Source organism: Mobula hypostoma, chromosome 10 (assembly GCF_963921235.1).
Source record: "Mobula hypostoma chromosome 10, sMobHyp1.1, whole genome shotgun sequence".
Lineage (NCBI taxonomy): Eukaryota > Metazoa > Chordata > Chondrichthyes > Myliobatiformes > Myliobatidae > Mobula > Mobula hypostoma.
This window is the reverse complement of record NC_086106.1, coordinates 110,266,411-110,284,972: the sequence shown is the minus strand read 5'-3', so window position 1 is coordinate 110,284,972 and position 18,562 is coordinate 110,266,411. Positions and strand designations below refer to the sequence as shown.

At 42.3% G+C, this 18,562-nt stretch overlaps 1 protein-coding gene across 1 annotated transcript in view; it reads right to left on the bottom strand.

The window, feature by feature from the left end:
- Nucleotides 1–18,382, bottom strand: part of nexmifb (neurite extension and migration factor b) — a 299,468-nt gene extending 281,086 nt beyond the window's left edge. Inside the window, exon 1 of the mRNA XM_063061034.1 lies at nucleotides 17,809–18,382. The gene's annotated coding sequence lies outside the window, so the exon portion shown is untranslated. The remainder of the gene's footprint in view (nucleotides 1–17,808) is intronic.
- Between the last annotated feature and the right edge of the window lie 180 nt (nucleotides 18,383–18,562).

The window sequence follows — 18,562 nt, the reverse complement described above, 5'->3', positions numbered from 1 at the left end:
TAATAAAGTAGCCCGCAGAAAAATTTGGACAATGTCCAGGCATGTGCAGACCAAATAGCATTTGCTCTACCATTATGAAGTAAGACAAATAGAGAATTATGACTAATGACACTCCAGCCTATCCAACCTGTCAATGTTCAATAGCATTACAATCACTGAGGGAGTCATCATTGCTGAGTGCCCTATTATGAACCATGAGAGTCACCACTGATCAGTGCTGTAACAAGAGCAGCTACATGGACATCTTGGCAAGATAAGCAGACCACAGGATCATTCCCTGGAAATCACTTTGTTGATCATTAAAAAAAATTCGGAGATCATGGGCAACATTAAGTTTTTGAGCAATACCAAAATAGACTCAGTAATCATCACTCCACATTTTGTAGATAGTGAACAAACTGGCATAGAAATAATTGAGACTGCTCTTCAGAACCAAAAAGGTTGTGAAAGCTTGGTTGTGTTGAGAGCCACAGAAATGCCAGTTTATTCTATCAGTGAGTATTGCCACTGTAGATATGACAAAAGGATTTAGCCCAGTTCTTTCATCAAATTTGTTATGCATCTTTAGTGAACACATTGCAGTTTCCTTTCCCTGAATATGTTAATCTTATTGAACAAATCTTGCAGAGCTCTTCCATTCACTGTAATTCACCTCCATTTACATCTGGCATTCCACACGGTGCAAGAAAGCCATGATGGTCACATTATATGCCTTTGTCTCTCAGTCACATTCACACAAGCTTTCTAGAATATACAGCTTTGCTGTAAAATTATTAGTAAAACACAGACCCTAAATAGAGTCTAAAAATAAATCCTGTAATAGCACTTGATGTTGGACCAAAAGATTTATTACTAAACAAGTATTCTTAATACCAGTGGAACAGCATATGGAGATGCTATAACTAAAGCACACATGATGAGAACTTAAAAGCAAGATGGTTTGCCTCTCGTGATCGAATATTTGTAAGTAAGCTGGTTCTATGTACAAACTTTGTAGAAAAAGGACCATACAACACATGGAAAATTATCTGAAGCAATTTGAAAAATTTCAATAATGAAAAAATTATGGTCCAGAACATCCTGGAATGTTTCAAATGACTAACAGTAAGCATGGCATTAGATTCATTTTATTTCTGAAGACATTCAAGAGTAATTGACTTACTCTGAAAGCAAAGGAGTGATTCCATCTGGAGTTAACTGGAACAAGGATAAAGGTTCTGGCAGTCAATCTGCTGAGCTGGGGTAAGTTATAAGGACAAATTGTAGTTTAAATACAGGTCATAGAGTCAGATCTATTTACTAGGAGAAACAACAGGCTTGAGAAACATGCTGAAAAACGTGGGTGTAATCCTGAGTTGTGGTGCTGCCCGTTTGTTCTCTATGTCCACTTGGATTTCCTTTCGCATCCCAAGAAATATGCTGTTGTAATAAAGGATAATTACCCTTTTAGTGTAGATAAATACAAAAAAAACTCAGAGAGGAGTTGAGAGGGAGAATGAGCTACTGGGAGTAATGGAGAGAGAACTGATGGCAGCCAGCATGGACCCAATGGCCTCCTGAGTTGTGATTAATAAATAAAGATGGCCTTTTGTGTGCGAGCAGGCATTGCACATCTTCACACACCATCTTGGGCATCCAGCTGTCATTAACACAAGTTCCACACCTGATAAAAATCATTCCACTGGTCCCGGAATTTTTCCTACCCGCACACCTGCCCCTAAACATTGAGAATTTCACTTCTGTGAAGCTGAATCAGTAACTGTGGGGAAAAACAAAAATCCAAAGAATGGTCATGGTTCAGGATGTGAAAAATTGTTTTTCTAGAATTAGGAACAATGTTATTTAATCAAAAGTATTCTCAAAAGACACAAGGAGGATGGCAGCATGCAGGAATCTACAGGCTGAGCAGAGAAAATAATAACAAATTATTGTTGAGTGTAAACCAGTTCGTTAATACAGTTAGCAGCAGGGTATGATAGTTATAAATAAATGCAGGATAAATCATTTCTTGCACCCTCTTGGAACATCCGTTTGTGTTGCCAAGGAATGAAAAGTAGAAAACAGGTATAATCTTCTTTCACTAGGATCGTTTTAGCAGCTGCAATGTTCTGTGGAGGAGGGGACCAGAGTCCAAGGTCCTATAATTGAGGGCAAATCAAAGCAAAAGTGCCACTACCATGCTGTCATCACACACCTCCTACAACACAGCCAAGAACAACACAGGCAAGTCCATAGATCACAACGGCCCAGTAGCCTTTGAATTAGAAATGCAGACATAGGACGACCACCTTCAGCTCAACTAAGGCTATGCTGGCTCTCTGAAAAGGTTGCTTATTAATCCCATACTCCTTCACTTCCCCCATAGTTACCTCCCCCTTGAAAATAAAACAATATTTCCTCCTGTGTGACAACTCGATGAGTCAGCGAGTTCATCCAGTGACTAGCTGAGCCATGCAGACACCCATATTCAATCCTTGTTCTCTGCTAAGTTAACTGCATTCAGTCACAGCAGTCCTGATGCCTCCAGGTTAAGCAGAGAGAAAATTAGCCAGGGCCTCACACCGGAACATTATTCAATAAACCATGTAATCACAAGCACTTCATCTTCCACAGGGATGTAGGAAATGCATTGGTACACAGAGTATATTCTTCATTTTCAAAGGCAAACGTTTGTCATTTAGGACAGCCACATGTGAAATAGCTAGCACAGCAGTAAACAAGTTTCTTATACAATGTCCCAGCTATGTTGTTGGCTGCATTGCAGGACCTCAGCTCAGGAGGATTTACTATTCTGAAACCTCTACAGTGTCTTCTTTTTGGGTGGTAGTTTATTGACAACTTAAATGTAGAATCTCCAACCACAGAAAGAGGACATATGTTGGATCTTTAAAAGAACAGTCCAACAGACCAGCTTTCTCTCCACAACACAAAATATTAACTCCGAATACATTCAGAATAAATGATACCTATATTTTACTAAGTTTTCTGAGGATGAGTGGATAATCTAAAAGATGGACAAGACGACAATTTTCCTTTCTCATTTCTACATCCAAACATAGAAAAGATTGTTCTTAAATAAGATGAACAAATGAATGAATACTACCTGCTCATATAGTATTGGCCCAGAGCAACGTGATTATAATTGCTTAGTACAAACCAGCGTGGCTTAATACAACAGATATCAATCAGCTGTGTACAGCTTCCCACACAGATAACAAGTGTGCTCACACACAATTCCTGTCCAGTTGTCTGACATGACTCACACTTTAATGGAATATATTTGATTGCTGGGTGATTGGATATCACCACCCTACCTCCAAAGGCCTCCCTCACACATCTGTCAACCCTCACAGGAACTGGAGTTTCATAGATCAGAGAGGATACGTGAGCGGAAACTGCAGGAATTTCATGAGGTCTTTGGGTCTCTGTGTCTTGATAATACCATGTACTTGAAGCACACAGTCCTTCTTGAACTCTCCATTCCAAATCTGTGTTAAGTAACAATCCTTGTACAGAGATATCAATAAAGAATGCTCTCAAGAAATAATAAAGGGTACATACTTACAATTGCTCTTCGAACTGCATACATACTTGCACATAAAGTAAGAAAGATTGCTTTCAAAGTTAAATCATACCAGGTTTATTCCATTTCTCAACCTTTTACAGCCCCTACAACCAGAATCAGATTCAAATTTATCACCTTCTTGGAATCACAAAGCACTATAGCACAGAAACTGGCCCTTTGACCCATCTAATCTGAGCCAAACCATTGATATGTCTAGTCCTATTGACCTGCACCCCAACCACAACCCTCCATACCCCATCTATCCATTCACTTACCGAAATTTTTCTCATATGTTGAAATTTGACCCACATTCACCACCTGCGCTGGCAGCTCATTCCATACTCACCACCTTGGGTGAAGAAGTTCTCCCTTAAACATTCTACCTTTCACTCTTAACCCATGACCTCTACTTGTAGTCACACCCAACCTCAATGGAAAAAGCTTGCTTGCATTTACCCTATCCATACCCCTCATAATTTTTTATACCTCTATCAAATCTGCCCTCAATCTTCTACTTTCTACAGAATAAAGCTTAATCCATTCAACCTTTCCTGTAACTCAGGTCAAGTCCCGGCAACATCCTTGTAAATTTTCTATGCATCCTTTCAAACTTATTTACATCTTTCCTGTAGGTAGATGACCAAAACTGCAAATGATACTCCAAATTAGACCTCACCAATGTCTTATACAACTTCAACATAACATCCAATTTCCTGCACTCAATACATTGATTTATCAAGGTCAATGTGCTAAAAAACCTTCTTTTCTATCAAACAATGACACCACTTTCAAGGATTTATGGATCTCTATTCCCAGACCCTCTGTTCTACCACCCACCTGAAAAACCTACCCTGGTTGGTCCTCCCAAAGGGCAACATCTCACATTTGTCTGCATTAAATTAGATCTCCAATTTCTCAGCCCATTTTTTTTTCCAGCTGCTCCAGATCTCACTGCAAGCTTTGACAGTATTCCTTGCTGTCCACTACATCACCATTCTTGGTGCCATCGACAAATTTGCCGATCCATTTAACCACATTGTCATTTATATCAACATTCTGGATGATAATCAATAATGGACCAACACCAATCCCTGTGGCACACACCAGTCACAGGCCTCCAGTCAAAGAGGCAACCATCTATTACCACTCTCTGGCTTCTCCCATGAAGCCAATGTCCAATCCAATTTACTACTTCATTTTGAATGTCAAGCCACTGAACCTCTTTGACCAACTTTCCATGCAAGACCTTGTCAAAGGCCTTGCTAAAGTCCATATAGACAACAATCAATGCGCGCCTTCATCAACTTTCCTGGTAACTTCCTCAGAAAACTCCATAGACATGACCGACCATGCACGAAGCCATGCTGACTATCCTTAACCAGTCTGTGTCTATTCAAATACTAATATATCCAGTCCCTTAGAATACCTTCCAATAACTTTCCCTCAACTGATGCCAGGGTCATTGGCCTATAATTTCCAGGCTTATGCTTAGGACCTTTCTAAAACAACAGAACAACATTAGCTATACTTTAATCCTTCAGTAACTCAGCCGTGGCTAAGGATATTTTAAATATCTCTGCTAGGGTCTCTGCAATTTCTGCACTAGCCTCCCATAGGTTCTGAGGGAACACTTTGTCAGGCCCCAGGGATTTATCTGTTACGCTTTGTAACTCCAAAATATTAAACTAATTAAAAGAAAGACATGGAAGCAAGGTGCACACATATCATATGGTAGCATCATGATATATGCAATTCACGTATTTTACATATAACCCATAATGAATTTAACGAACAAGAAAGCTTAATCAAACAGTATATTGAAAATCTTACTCAAGGGCCGGCTGGTGGCGCAATGAGATCAGCGTCGGACCCTGGAACGGAGGTTCCCGGGTTCAAATCCAGTCGGGGCCGTTCCCGAGTACGCTTTCTATCCGTGCCGGGTTGACTGTCGAGATCACAACTCGACCTCGTAAAATAAAGGGAAAAATACTGCGAAATGTCTGTGTGAGCAGTGGCGCACCACACAGTCTCTCTCTTGCTCCGCGCCTTGTAAAGGCATGAAAAAGACATCGTCCCACCAACATCGCACACACACGCATGGACGCATGCACACCCAGACGCACACACAAAAAAAAATCTTACTCAAATACTACTGAAATATAAATACACAACACTCCTTAGCTACAAACTTCAACTCAATATAAGACCATAAGACATTGGAGCAGAATTAAGCCATTTGGCCCATCCAGTCTGCTCCATCATTCAATCATGGCTGATCCTTTTCTCCCCCCTCTTCAGCCTTCTCCCCGTAAGATTTGATGCCACGTCCAATCAAGAACCTTTCAAACTCTGCCTTAAATACATCCAATGACCTGGCCTCCACAGCTGCCTGTGGTAACAAATTCTACAAATTCACCACACTCTGTTTTATATGGACTCCCCTCTATCCTGAGGCTGTGCCCGCTTGTCCTGGACTCTCGCACCATGAGAAACACATCTTTCCACATCTCTGTCTAAGCCTTTCAAAATTCTAAAGGTTTCAATAAGATCCCCCCTCAACCTCCTAAATTCCACCAAGAACAAACCTAGAGCCAAAAGTTCCTCGTATGATAATCCTTTCATTCCTGGAATCATCCTTGAAAATCTCCTCCGAACCCTCTCCAATGCCAGCACATCTTTTCTTAGATGAGGAGCCCAAAACTGTTCACAATACTCAAGGTGAGGCCTCACCAGTGCCTTATAAACCCTCAGCATCACATCCCTGCTCTTGTAGTCAAGAGCTCTTGAAATGAATGCTAGCATTGCATTTGCCTTCCCCACCACTGACTATACCTGCAAGTTAACCTTTAGGGTATTCTGCACGAGGACTCCCAAGTCCCTTTGCATCTCAGATTGGTGGCTTTTCTCCCCGTTTAGAAAACAGTCTGCACATTTATGCATTTTCCAACATTGTATTTCATTTGCTACTTTCCTGCCCACTCTGCTAATCTGTCTAAGTCCTCCCGCAGCCTGTTTCCTCAACGCTACCTGCCCTTCCACCAATCTTCATATCATCTGCAAACTTGGCAACAAAGCTTCATCATCTAAATCATTGATATACAGCATAAAACACAGCACCAACATCAACCCCTGAGGAACACCACTAGTCATTGGCAGTCAACCAGAAAAGGATACTTTTATTCCCACTCGTTGCCTCCTACCAATCAGCCAATGCTCAGTAACTTTCCTGTAATACCACGGGCTCTTTACTGAGTAAGCAGCCTCATATGTCGCACCTTGTCAAAGGCCTTCTGAAAGTCCAAACACATAACCTACACTGCACCCCCTTTATCTATTATGCTTTTAGTCTCCTCAAAGAATTCCAACAGGCTCGTCAGGCAAGATTTTCCCTCAAGGAAACCATGCAGACTTTGTCCTATCTTGTCCTGTGCCACCAAGTATTCCATAATCTCATCCTTAACAATTGACATCAACCTCTTGCCAACCACTAAGGAAAGGCCAACTGGACTATAATTTCCTTTCTGTTGCCTTCCTCCTTTTTTAAAAGAGTGAAGTGACATTTGCAATTTTCCAATCCTCTGGCATCATGCCAGAGTCCAGTGATTTTTGAAAGATCATTACTAATGCCTCCACAAACTCTACCGCAACCTCTTTCAGAACCCTAGGGTGCAGTGCAGCTGGTCTGGGTGACTTATGTACCCTTAGGTCTTTTAGCTTTTTGAGCACCTTCTCCCTTGTAATAGAAACTGCACTCACTTCTCTTTCCTCACATTCTCCAACATCTGGCACACTGCTGATGTCTTCCACAATGAAGACTGATGCAAAATACTCATTTAGTTAATCTTCCATCTCCTTGTCCCCCATTATTATTTCTCCGGCCTCATTTTCTAGTAGTCCTTTATCAACTCTCATCTCTCTTATTTTTTAACATACTTGAAAAAGCTTTAACTATCCACTTTGATATTGTTGGCTAGCTTGCTTTCATATTTCATCTTTTCCCTCCTGATGATTCTTTTACTCTGTAGTTTTTAAAAGCTTCCCAATCTTTTATCTTCCTACTAATTTTTGCTTTGCTGTACGCCCTCTCTTTTGCTTTTAACATTAGCTTTGACTTCTCTTGTCAACCACCATTGTACTATTTTGCCATTTGAGTATATCTTCATTTTTAGAGTTTATCTATAGTCCACCTTTCATTTTTCCCCAGATACTCATGCCATTGCTGCTCTGCTGGTATCCCTGCCAGCATTTCCTTCCAATTTACTTTGGCCAACTCCTCTCTCATTCCAGCAACACACATAAAAGTTGCTGGTGAACGCAGCAGGCCAGGCAGCATCTCTAGGAAGAGGTGCAGTCGACGTTTCAGGCCGAGATCCTTCGTCAGGACTAACTGAAGGAAGAGTAAGTAAGGGATTTGAAAGTTGGAGGGGGAGGGAGAGATCCAAATTGATAGGAGAAGACAGGAGGGGCAGGGATGGAGCCAAGAGCTGGACAGGTGATAGGCAAAAGGGATACAAGAGGATCATGGGACAGGAGGTCCAGGAAGAAAGACGGGGGGGGGGGGGACTCAGAGGATGGGCAAGGGTTATATTCAGAGGGACAGAGGGAGAAAAGGGAGAGTGAGAGAAAGAATGTGTATAAAAATAAGTAACAGATGGGGTACGAGGGGGAGGTGGGGCATTAGCGGAAGTTAGAGAAGTCGATGTTCATGCCATCAGGTTGGAGGCTACCCAGACGGAATATAAGGTGTTGTTCCTCCAACCTGAATATACCCCTTGCCCATCCTCTGAGTTCCCCCCCCCCTTGTCTTTCTTCCCAGACCTCCTGTCCCATGATCCTCTCGTATCCCCTTTTGCCTATCACCTGTCCAGCTCTCGGCTCCATCCCTCCCCCTCCTGTCTTCTCCTATCATTTTGGATCTCCCCCTCCCCCTCCAACTTTCAAATCCCTTACTCACTCTTCCTTCAGTTAGTCCTGACGAAGGGTCTCGGCCTGAAACGTCGACTGCACCTCTTCCTAGAGATGCTGCCTGGCCTGCTGCGTTCACCAGCAACTTTGATGTGTGTTACTTGAATTTCCAGCATCTGCAGAATTCCTGTTGTTTGCGTTTTTAAATTCCTCTCTCATTCCACTGTAATTTCCTTTACTCCACTGAAATACTGCTACATCAGACTTCACTTTCTCTCTATCAAATTTCAAGTTCAACTCAATCATATTGTGTTCACTGCCTCGTAAGGGTTCTTTTACCTTAAGCTCCCTAATCACCTCCGGTTCATTACATAACACCCAATCCAGTATAGCTGATCCCCTAGTAGGCTCAATGACAAACCACTTTAAAAAGACATCTAGTAGGCATTAAACAAACTCACTCTCTTGAGATCCATTACGAACCTGATTTTCCCAATCACGCTGCATGTTAAAATCTCCAATGACTATTATAACATTGCTCTTTTGACACACCTTTTCTATTTCCCATTGTAACCCGAGGTTCACATTCCAGCTGCTGTTGGGAGGCCTGTATATAACTGCCATCAGGGTCCTTTTACCCTTGTAGTTTCTTAACTCAGCCTACAAGCATTCATCATCCAGTCCTATGTCATATCTTTCTCCTGATTTGATGCCATCCTTTACCAGCAGAGCCATGCCACGCCCTCTGTCTACCTTCCTATTGCTCCAATACAATGTGTAACCTTGGACATTCAGCTCCCAACTACAACCATCCTTCAGCCACAATTCAGTGATGGCACATCATACATGAAAATCTGAAATAGTGCAACATGATTATCCACCTTATTTCTTATACTCCGGCCCTTGAGATATAACACTGTGTACTCCATTTGCTATCCTTGTTGATTCTGCCACTCTAATGCACTGATACTCACCCTGCTGGCTGCAATTTCGTCCTATCATCTGTCTGTCTTTCCAGACAGTCTGATTGCACGCTATTTTTGCTTTTTTAACCATCCGTCCTATCCCGAGTGCCTCCATTCCAGTTCCCATACCCCTGCCAACTTAGTTTAAACCTTCCCCAACAGCTATAACAAACCTGCCCACAAGAATATTGGTGTAACCCCTCATTTTTGTACAGGTCATACCTACCCCCAGAAGAGATCACAACGATCCAAGAAGCTGAAGCCCTGTCCCCTGTACCAGCTTCTCAGCCACGCATTTATCTGCCAAATCATTCTGTTTCTACCCTCACTGGCATTGATGTATATAATGCATCTTAACTATATACACAGCATACCATGTATATATGACTACTAAAAAGACATCCACAACAGAATAAATTTTCAATTGTCCCATTTAGGCCTAAAGGTTTAATTGTTGTGAAGGATTTCTTACTCTTGTGGGATAACGTCTTTCGTCGCCATCTTCAGAAGTTTTCTGATGACTCTGCCATAGTTGGATGCATCAGCAAGGGAGATGAGGCTGAGTACAGGGCTACGGTGGGAAACTTTGTCACATGGTGTGAGCAGAATTATCTGCAGCTTACTGTGAAAAAAACTAAGGAGCTGGTAGTGGACCTGAGGAGGGCTAAGGCAACGGTGACCCCTGTTTCCATCCAGGGAGTCAGTGTGGACATGGTGGAGGATTACAAATACCTGGGGATACGAATTGACAATAAACTGGACTGGTCAAAGAATACTGAGGCTGTCTACAAAAAGGGTCAGAGCCGTCTTTATTTCCTGAGGAGACTGAGGTCCTTTAACATCTGTCGGACGATGCTGAGGATGTTCTACGAGTCTGTGGTGGCCTGTGCTATCATGTTTGCTGTTGTGTGCTGGGGCAGCAGGCTGAGGGTAGCAGACACCAACAGAATCAACAAACTCATTCGTCAGGCCAGTGATGCTGTGGGGATGGAATTGGACTCTCTGACTGTGGTGTCTGAAAAGAGGATGCTGTCCAAGTTGCATGCCACCTTGGACAATGTCTGCTATCCACTACATAATGGACTGGTTGGGCACAGGAGTACATTCAGCCAGAGACTCATTTCACTGAGATGCAACACTGAGTGTCATAGGAAGTCATTCCTGCCTGTGGCCATCAAACTTTACAACTCCTCCCTTGGAGGGTCAGACACCCTGAGCCAATTGGCTGGTCCTGGACTTATTTCCATCTGGCATAATTTACATATTATTATTTAGTTATTTATGGTTTTATATTGCTATATTTATACTCTATTCTTGGTTGGTGCAACTGTAACAAAACCCAATTTCCCTCCGGATCAATAAAGTATGTCTATCTATCTATCTAACGCTACTCTGCTTAGCAAGTGAGACATGGCTGTGAAAAAATTCAGATTCTGGGGCCTCCTCTGTAGTGATTGTAGGAGTTGACTCTGCAACTGCTGGAAGTGGTTCTGACAGCTTTGGACACCTTTTTTCTCCTTCCTTTTTCTTCTTCTAGTTTGTGCACCTTGATCTTGGGAAGGTGTATTTAGTTCACTTTTATTGCTCCCTTGACGATCTAATGTCTCCTCTTGTTCCCTCATCAACAACATCATCTGACAAATCCTCTGTTTTTTATCTCCATCGACTGCTCTCTTTTTGGCCTTCCGTTCATCCAGCTGGGCTTTGATCTCTGCATCTACTTTTACAAGCAGCAACTTTTGTCTCCCACTTGAGGTTCATGCAATAACCTTAATGGCCGCAGAGTAGATTCCAGTTCTTTATACTCACAAAAGCCGAATACTTGCAACTTTCCTGAAGCTCCTTGAACCCTCTTCCTGCTTAAAACCAGGCAACAAACAGCTTATTGTGAAATGATTAATATATCAGAAGTTTTCTCAGGTAAGTTGCTGGCAAAAACTGTTGTTGTCAGACCACTGCTTTCATCACTTTCACGATTCCTTTCAGGAGCTTGGTCCATCCTTGGTCCAACACACTTTCCAACCAAAGGCACAGAGATTTTCCACTAACATTTGTCTGCCTTCGGTTGGGCAATGGTTCATAGTATACAGCAGAGAGACAAGATGTGACATCAACCAGTACCTTTCTTAATTCATTTTCAGTTGACTCTATTCCAGGGGATATGAAATGCAAATGGTGAATGGATCTCTGATCAAGCTGTGGTTGTCTTAGCCAATCATGACCACACAATGCTGGCCCACCTGTTTTTACCACATACAAGCTCAATGAGGCTTGCTGGTTGTTGCATTTCACTGTTACGAATGACATTCCCACAGGAGTTATGTTTTCTCCAGTACAAGTTTTTTGTTGGATACCTGCAGGTTTCTGTTTTGTATCTTGGAAATGTCATTCAAACTAGTTTTGTGGAATGATTGAAACAGCCAAGCCAGTGTCCAATTCCATTTTAATTAATATGCCATTCACTTCTGCTGTAAGCCATATTGCTTGTCTATTGTTAGTTTACATATTGTAAATCTTAAGGTTATCCAGTCCTGTGTCACTCTCATCATTATCAGATTTTTCATCAACAGCATGCAGATTTGTGCTCTTTTTGAAACTGTAACTTGACTTTTTAATCTTTATCTCTTTCATTTGCAGTCCATGTATTTTGTCTGCCTGGCATGTTCTTTGCATGTGTCCTAATTAGTTGCACTTTTTGCAAGTTGGAATACCTGGTAAGGCTTTGAAAATTTGTGGCAACCAACTGGCAGGTGTATTCACGGACATTTTCAACCTCTTACTGCCACGGTCCGAAGTTCCCACTTGCTTCAAAAGTGCAACAGTTATACTAGTGCCCAAGGAGAGTAGTGTGAGCTGCCAAATGACAATCATCCAGTAGCACTAACATCTACAGTGATGAAATGCTTTGAGAGGTTGGTCATGGCCAGAATCAATTCCTGCCTCAGCAAGGACCTGGACCCACTGCAATTTCCCTATTGCCTGAATAGGTCTACAGCAGACACAATCTCAATACGTCTTCACCCGGACAGTACAAACACTTATGCCAGGATGCTGTTCGTTGACTATAGCTCAGCATTTAACACCATCATTCCCACAGTGCTGATCGATAAGCTAGAGAACCTGGGCCTCTGTACCGCCTACTGCAATTGGATTCTCGACTTTCCACCCTGAAGACCACAATCTGCATGGAATCAACACTGGTGTACTTCGGGGATACGTGCTTAGCCCTCTGCTCTAGACCCATGACTCTGCGGCTAGGTATAGCTCAAATACCATCTATAGACATGCTGGTGATACAATCATTGCTGGTAGAATCTCAGATGGAGATGGGAACAACCTTGCACTCAATATCAGTAAGATTGTGGACTTCAGGAAGGCTAAGATGAGGGAACACAAACCAATCCTCAGAGGGATCAGAAGTGGAGAGAGTGAGTAATTTCAAGTTTCTGTGTGTCAAGATCTCTGAGGATCTAACCTGGTCCCAATATTGTGATGCAGCTATAAAAAAGCAAGACAGAGGCTAGCTAGATCTCATTAGGAGTTTGAGGAGATTCAGTTTGTCACCTAAAACACTCGAAAACTTCTACAGATGTACCACGGAGAGCATTCTGACTGGCTGCATCACTGTCTGGTTTGCAGGGGCTACTGCACGGGATCAAAAGAAGCTACAAAAAGTTGCAAAATTAGTCAGCTCCATCTTGGATACTAGTCTCCGTAGTATCCGAGACAACTTCAAGGAGCAGTGCCTCAGAAAGGTGGCGTCCATTATTAAAGACCCCCATCACTCAGGAGGCGACATTTTCTCCTTGCTACCATCAGATAGGAGGTACAGAAGTCTGAATGCACACACTCAATGATTCAGGAAGAGCTTCTTCCCCTCTGCTGTCCAATTTCTAAATGGGTATTGAACTCATGAACACTCTCACTTCTAATATTATTTCTGTTTTTGCACTAGTTTTAATTTAACTATTTAATATACATATATACTTAATGTAATTGATTTACTTTTTCTATATTATCATGTATTGCATGTACTGCTGCCACCAAGTTAACAAATTTCATGACATATGCCAATTATAAACCTGATTCTGAAGTTTTGCCTTTAATTCTGCATTTGTTTGGGGTATATAAGCCCCTGCCACAATGGTAACAATTTGTTCAGCCAAGCCAATTTCTGTGTAAACATTGCAATTTTTGTTCAAGCTCACTTTCATTCATGACTGCAACTCAATTGTGCCTGTCTGCTGTTTCCATTCATACAACGATTTCAACTGCTCTTTTAAATGTAAATTGTGCTTCAGTTAGGAGCCATTTTCGAATGCTTTCTGCAAGATTCCACAAACTAAATGATTTCTCAGTGCATCATTAAGCCCATCACTGAACTGACAATGCTCAGACAGCTTCAATTCAGTTGAAATATTAAATACGCAACATTATTTACCCTAATTTGCCACAAGACAGCAAATACCACCTCCTCTGTAATTGGTATCTGCTGCTTTGCCTCACTTGTATAGATTCTATGTCAATCTCCCGACTAAATACAGATACAAAATATCCATTTAAGATGTCTCCTATTTCTTTCAACTCCACCCATAGATTACCACTCTGATCTTCCAGAGGACCAATTTTGTCCCTTGCTAACCTTCTGCTCTTAATATATTTGTAGAAGCCATTAGGATTCCCTTTCACCTTGCCTGCTAGAGCAACCTCCACCTTCTTTTAGCCTTTCCGATTTCCTTCTTGGGTGTTCTCATGCTGCACAAATACCTTATTCACTCCTACCTGCCTATACATGCTATACACCTTTTTTTTAAAAAAAACCAGAGACTCAATATCTCCTGAAAACCAAGGTCCTCCCTGCCTTTTATTCCGACAGGAACATATAAACATACAAACTCTGCACTCTCAAAATTTCTCTTTTGAAGGCTTCCCACTTACCAAGTACACCTTTGCCAGAAAACAACCTGGAGTTTCTCCAATTTAGAATCTCAACCCAAGGACCAGACCCACCCTTTTCCATGATTACCTTGAAACTAATTGCATTATGAACACGAGATGCAGTGCTCCCCTACACAAACTTTTGTCACCTGCCTTGTCTCATTCCCTAACAGGAGATCTAGTATCACACTCACTCTAGTTGGGACTTCTACGCACTGATTAAGAAAACTTTCCCGAACACATTTCACAAACCCTTTCTCACCCAGCTGTTTTTCAGTATGGGAATCCCAGTCAATAGTGTGGAAAGTTAAAATTACGTACTTTCACAACGTTATACTTCTTGCAGCAGTCTGTGATCTCTCTGCAAATGTGCTCCTTTAATCCCTCTGGCTCTATCATGTCTAAAACAACTGAACCTTGGAACACTGAGCTGCCAGTCCTGCTCCTCCTGTAACCAAGTCTCACTATTGGCTACAATGTCATAATTCCACATACCGATCCATACCCTAAGCTCATCTGCCTTTCCTACAATACTCCTTGCATTGAAATGTTTGCAGCTCAGGGCATTAGCCCCACCATGCTTAACCCCTTGATTCCTGACTTTGTACGTCGGCTTAACAACATCTTTCTCCACAAGCATTCCACCACCTGTTCTGGCGCCCTGGTTCCCATTCCCCCTGCAACTCCAGTTTTAATCCCCCTCCCCACCACTCCCCACCCCATGCAGCTCTATCAAACCTTCCCTCTGGGTATCAGTCCTCTTTCAGTTCAGGTGCAAACCATCCTTTTTGTACAGGTCCCACCTTCCCTGGAAGAGAGCCCAATGATACAAAAATCTGAAGCCTTCTCTTGTGCACCATCTCCTTGCCACCTGTAAACTGTGTGACCTTATTTCAGGCCTCACTCGCACCTGGCACAGATAGCAATCCTGAGATCAAACCTCTGGAAGTCCTCTCCTTTAACTTAGCACCTAACTCCCTGAACTTATATAATGTAACATTTGTTGCTACACAATGCAAAGACAAAGTTGCTATAATTTGCAAAGTAAAGAATTAATGCAAAAGAGTGATAATAAAGATAACAGCTGAAAGGGAGAAGGGATACACTTATTAGACCCGAGATTTGTGACTGCCAGCAGAGGGCAAATTGGGCAGGTTTTGAATTTCCCATTGTCGAAGTATGGCCCATCGCCGGTGCAAGATCCTGCAAGCAATGAAACGCACTCAGCACTGGACAGAGCTATTGATTCAGTGGATTACCACTGATTGCTAATTGAAGCCTTCTGCAGCTAAAAGGTCTGACAGTATCCTTGACAATGTACCACTTGAAGAATGGCCACTTCATCAGTGAGGCAGGGAGCACCAGTAACTCATGGAAATTTCAGGGAAAGAATCAATATATCAGAAGAGATCGAGGTGGAGGGGAAGGAAAGTGAACACATGCCCTTCTTCATTAAATACCTTCATGTCAAAATTCCACAAAAAAAAACCTTAAGCGAGCTCCACAATAAAATGATAGCAAGTGTCTCATTCCCAGACACTTCAACATTACACCATTGCCGATTTACAATTGCTTGATGCAGAATAAAATTAACACTGAATGCAACACAGCAGATTTACACTTCATCCCACATTCTAGTGCCTGGTCTTCCTTCCTCTAAACTCATATGTTCTGGCTTCCCACTGCAGAGTTCAACAACACCAGCACATTTCAAACCCCAGGGTTCTATGGCTTCCCAAGGGGCCACATCACGAAATAAGCCACAAATAAAGAACTGCTTTAAGCAAATGTTAAAAGCAGAATAAACTTCAAACAGCTTTCCATGATGCAGATATATTGTACAAATAGAATTCAAAATAAAACTCATGCAAGGTGTTGATGCAGAAACATGCACAGGAATTTGCATCTGACACCTTTCAAATATACAAGCCATTTCAATACATTACACATTAAATCAACATCAGTGTGGGGGGAGGGGGGCTTGCTCCCTTCCCCACCCCCACAAACATTCCTGCCATTGCTATAACCACTGGACCACACTGTTCTTTATCTTCCATTCAAAGCACTTGATACAACTTGTAATCTTCAACAGGTATTTTAGTCAAATGCAATCAAATTTTTAATTAAATTCAGGCACTCTATTACATCCATATTTTAATAATTATCCAAAGAACATTACTAAACACACATGAAATAAATCTGATCAAATTCTAATCTTAGACCAGTTTATTCAAGAAAACACGGTCTAATACACAGCTATTTCTTAATTTGTAGTGATGAAACCTTGAAGCATTAAAAAACAAGTTTAAAAATTAAGGTGTGCCTTACAAATGCTGACTGCATAATAGATATAATGAATACAGTAAAAGGCTCAAAGTAAAATCTTTTATAAAATACATTTTCTTCTCATTCCAGACATGGTTAATTGCAGTAGATTTAATTTGAATGCAAACAGAAAAAAACACCTTGTGCTCCCAGAAAGTACTACTTCAATATCCATACTCTGCAGAAAATCAATGCTAGAGAAGTATTTCTTATTTGCATTTATTAAGGATAAAATTACTGTGTTTCTGAATTATATAGTAAACAATCCCTGAATATCTGCCGTGACTCCACGCAAAATTAAAGGGTACTTGTTCTAAATCTACACTATTTTTGGTCTTTGTCTCCAACTGCAGACCACAATGTTTTTTTATATCTTAAAATTAATGACTGCATGCCATACAATAAAAGAACACTTACAGAATTTTGTGGACCTTTAATGCAACTACAGTAACCTGTCATTCTAGGGTCTCCCCTCCCCCAACCTGCAGCAATAGAATTAAGATAGCAAAAATATACAATAGGTTGTTTTTAATTGAATTAGAATGGCTGTCACTATTTTAGAAAACATTTTCTTATCAAACTGAAATTAATTAATGGCCTAGTATATCAGTCATATGCAGATTTATTGACTATTCCCACATCTCACATTAAAACTCCATTACAGACTACAGCACCAATTTGTTAAGGAATATGGTCCAATATTTCCCCCTTTTTATCACCCCATTCCTGTCTACTATAGGCCATCCACTACACAACTAATGCAAACGTAACAGACACACATGCTGCAGTTGCAAATTAATCGCTCATAAACGGGGAGCTTTTCGACAGGGATATCTGCTGCATTTTAACGTGCAGGCAAAGCACCCTTCATGCGGTTTTCAAACAGCCAGAATGCTACAATTGGCATCTTTACACACTCATTCGCAGGCCTGGACGAAGTACACCTTCTGATCCCACTCGCTTTAACAAAGATTGCTTCAATGTTAAAGGGGACAGGAAAGGGGAAAAGGAGAGGAACGGGAGGGAATGAGTGGGGGAGGGAAGACTGGGGGGGGGGTGCTGTTTAAACACAGGAACCGCTGAGAGCTAGATAGAAGAGAGCTGCCATACCTGTAGATCCGAATGCAGCATTGCCACTGGCAGGGTGCACAGTGAGGGGAGGGCGGGAGGGGTATGGAGGGGGTTGGTCTGTCAAGAGGGCAAGGCCCGTGGCACTATCCAAGCTCCACAATTCTCTGCTTCCTCGCCTGCTTTTCCCAGTGCAGGTGTCGCGCCTCTCTCTCGGATGCAGCCAAGGTTTTTCCCAAACCTCACCCCCTTTTCCTTTCACACACACAGACACCCTCCTCCTTTTCTTACATCTTTCCCTCTGCACGGCGCCAAGATACGGAATAAAGAGAGAGGGATAATAGCGAAGAGGGAGTAACAATTTGTAAATCTTTTTTCAACGATACAGTTTAATCCATTGCCCTCGTTTTTTTTTGGTTCTAACGTTGGCTCTGGTGGGGAGGGAAGGTAGACGCTTGTTGGGATTAGGGGATGGGGGAAAGGGGGTGGTCACTGCTGCTGAAGTGCCTGTCCCCGTGTCCTGCGGAGGGATGTGCCACACTGACTTCCCTTCCCTCCAGTTGGACATCAGATGCAGCCCCGTGCCATTGTTTCCAGCGCTGTGCTGCTGCTCCCGAAACTCAGGGCGCGCACACTCGCCCGCTCGCTCGCGCGTACGTACATACATAAGCGCGCGCGCGAACCCCCTCCTCCAACAGCACCCCCCCCCACCGTGCAACACACACACCCGCGCGTCGTGCGCGCTCTCCCCCCCCCAATCCATTGTACACGCCGTGGACGCGCGTGGCGTCCATGG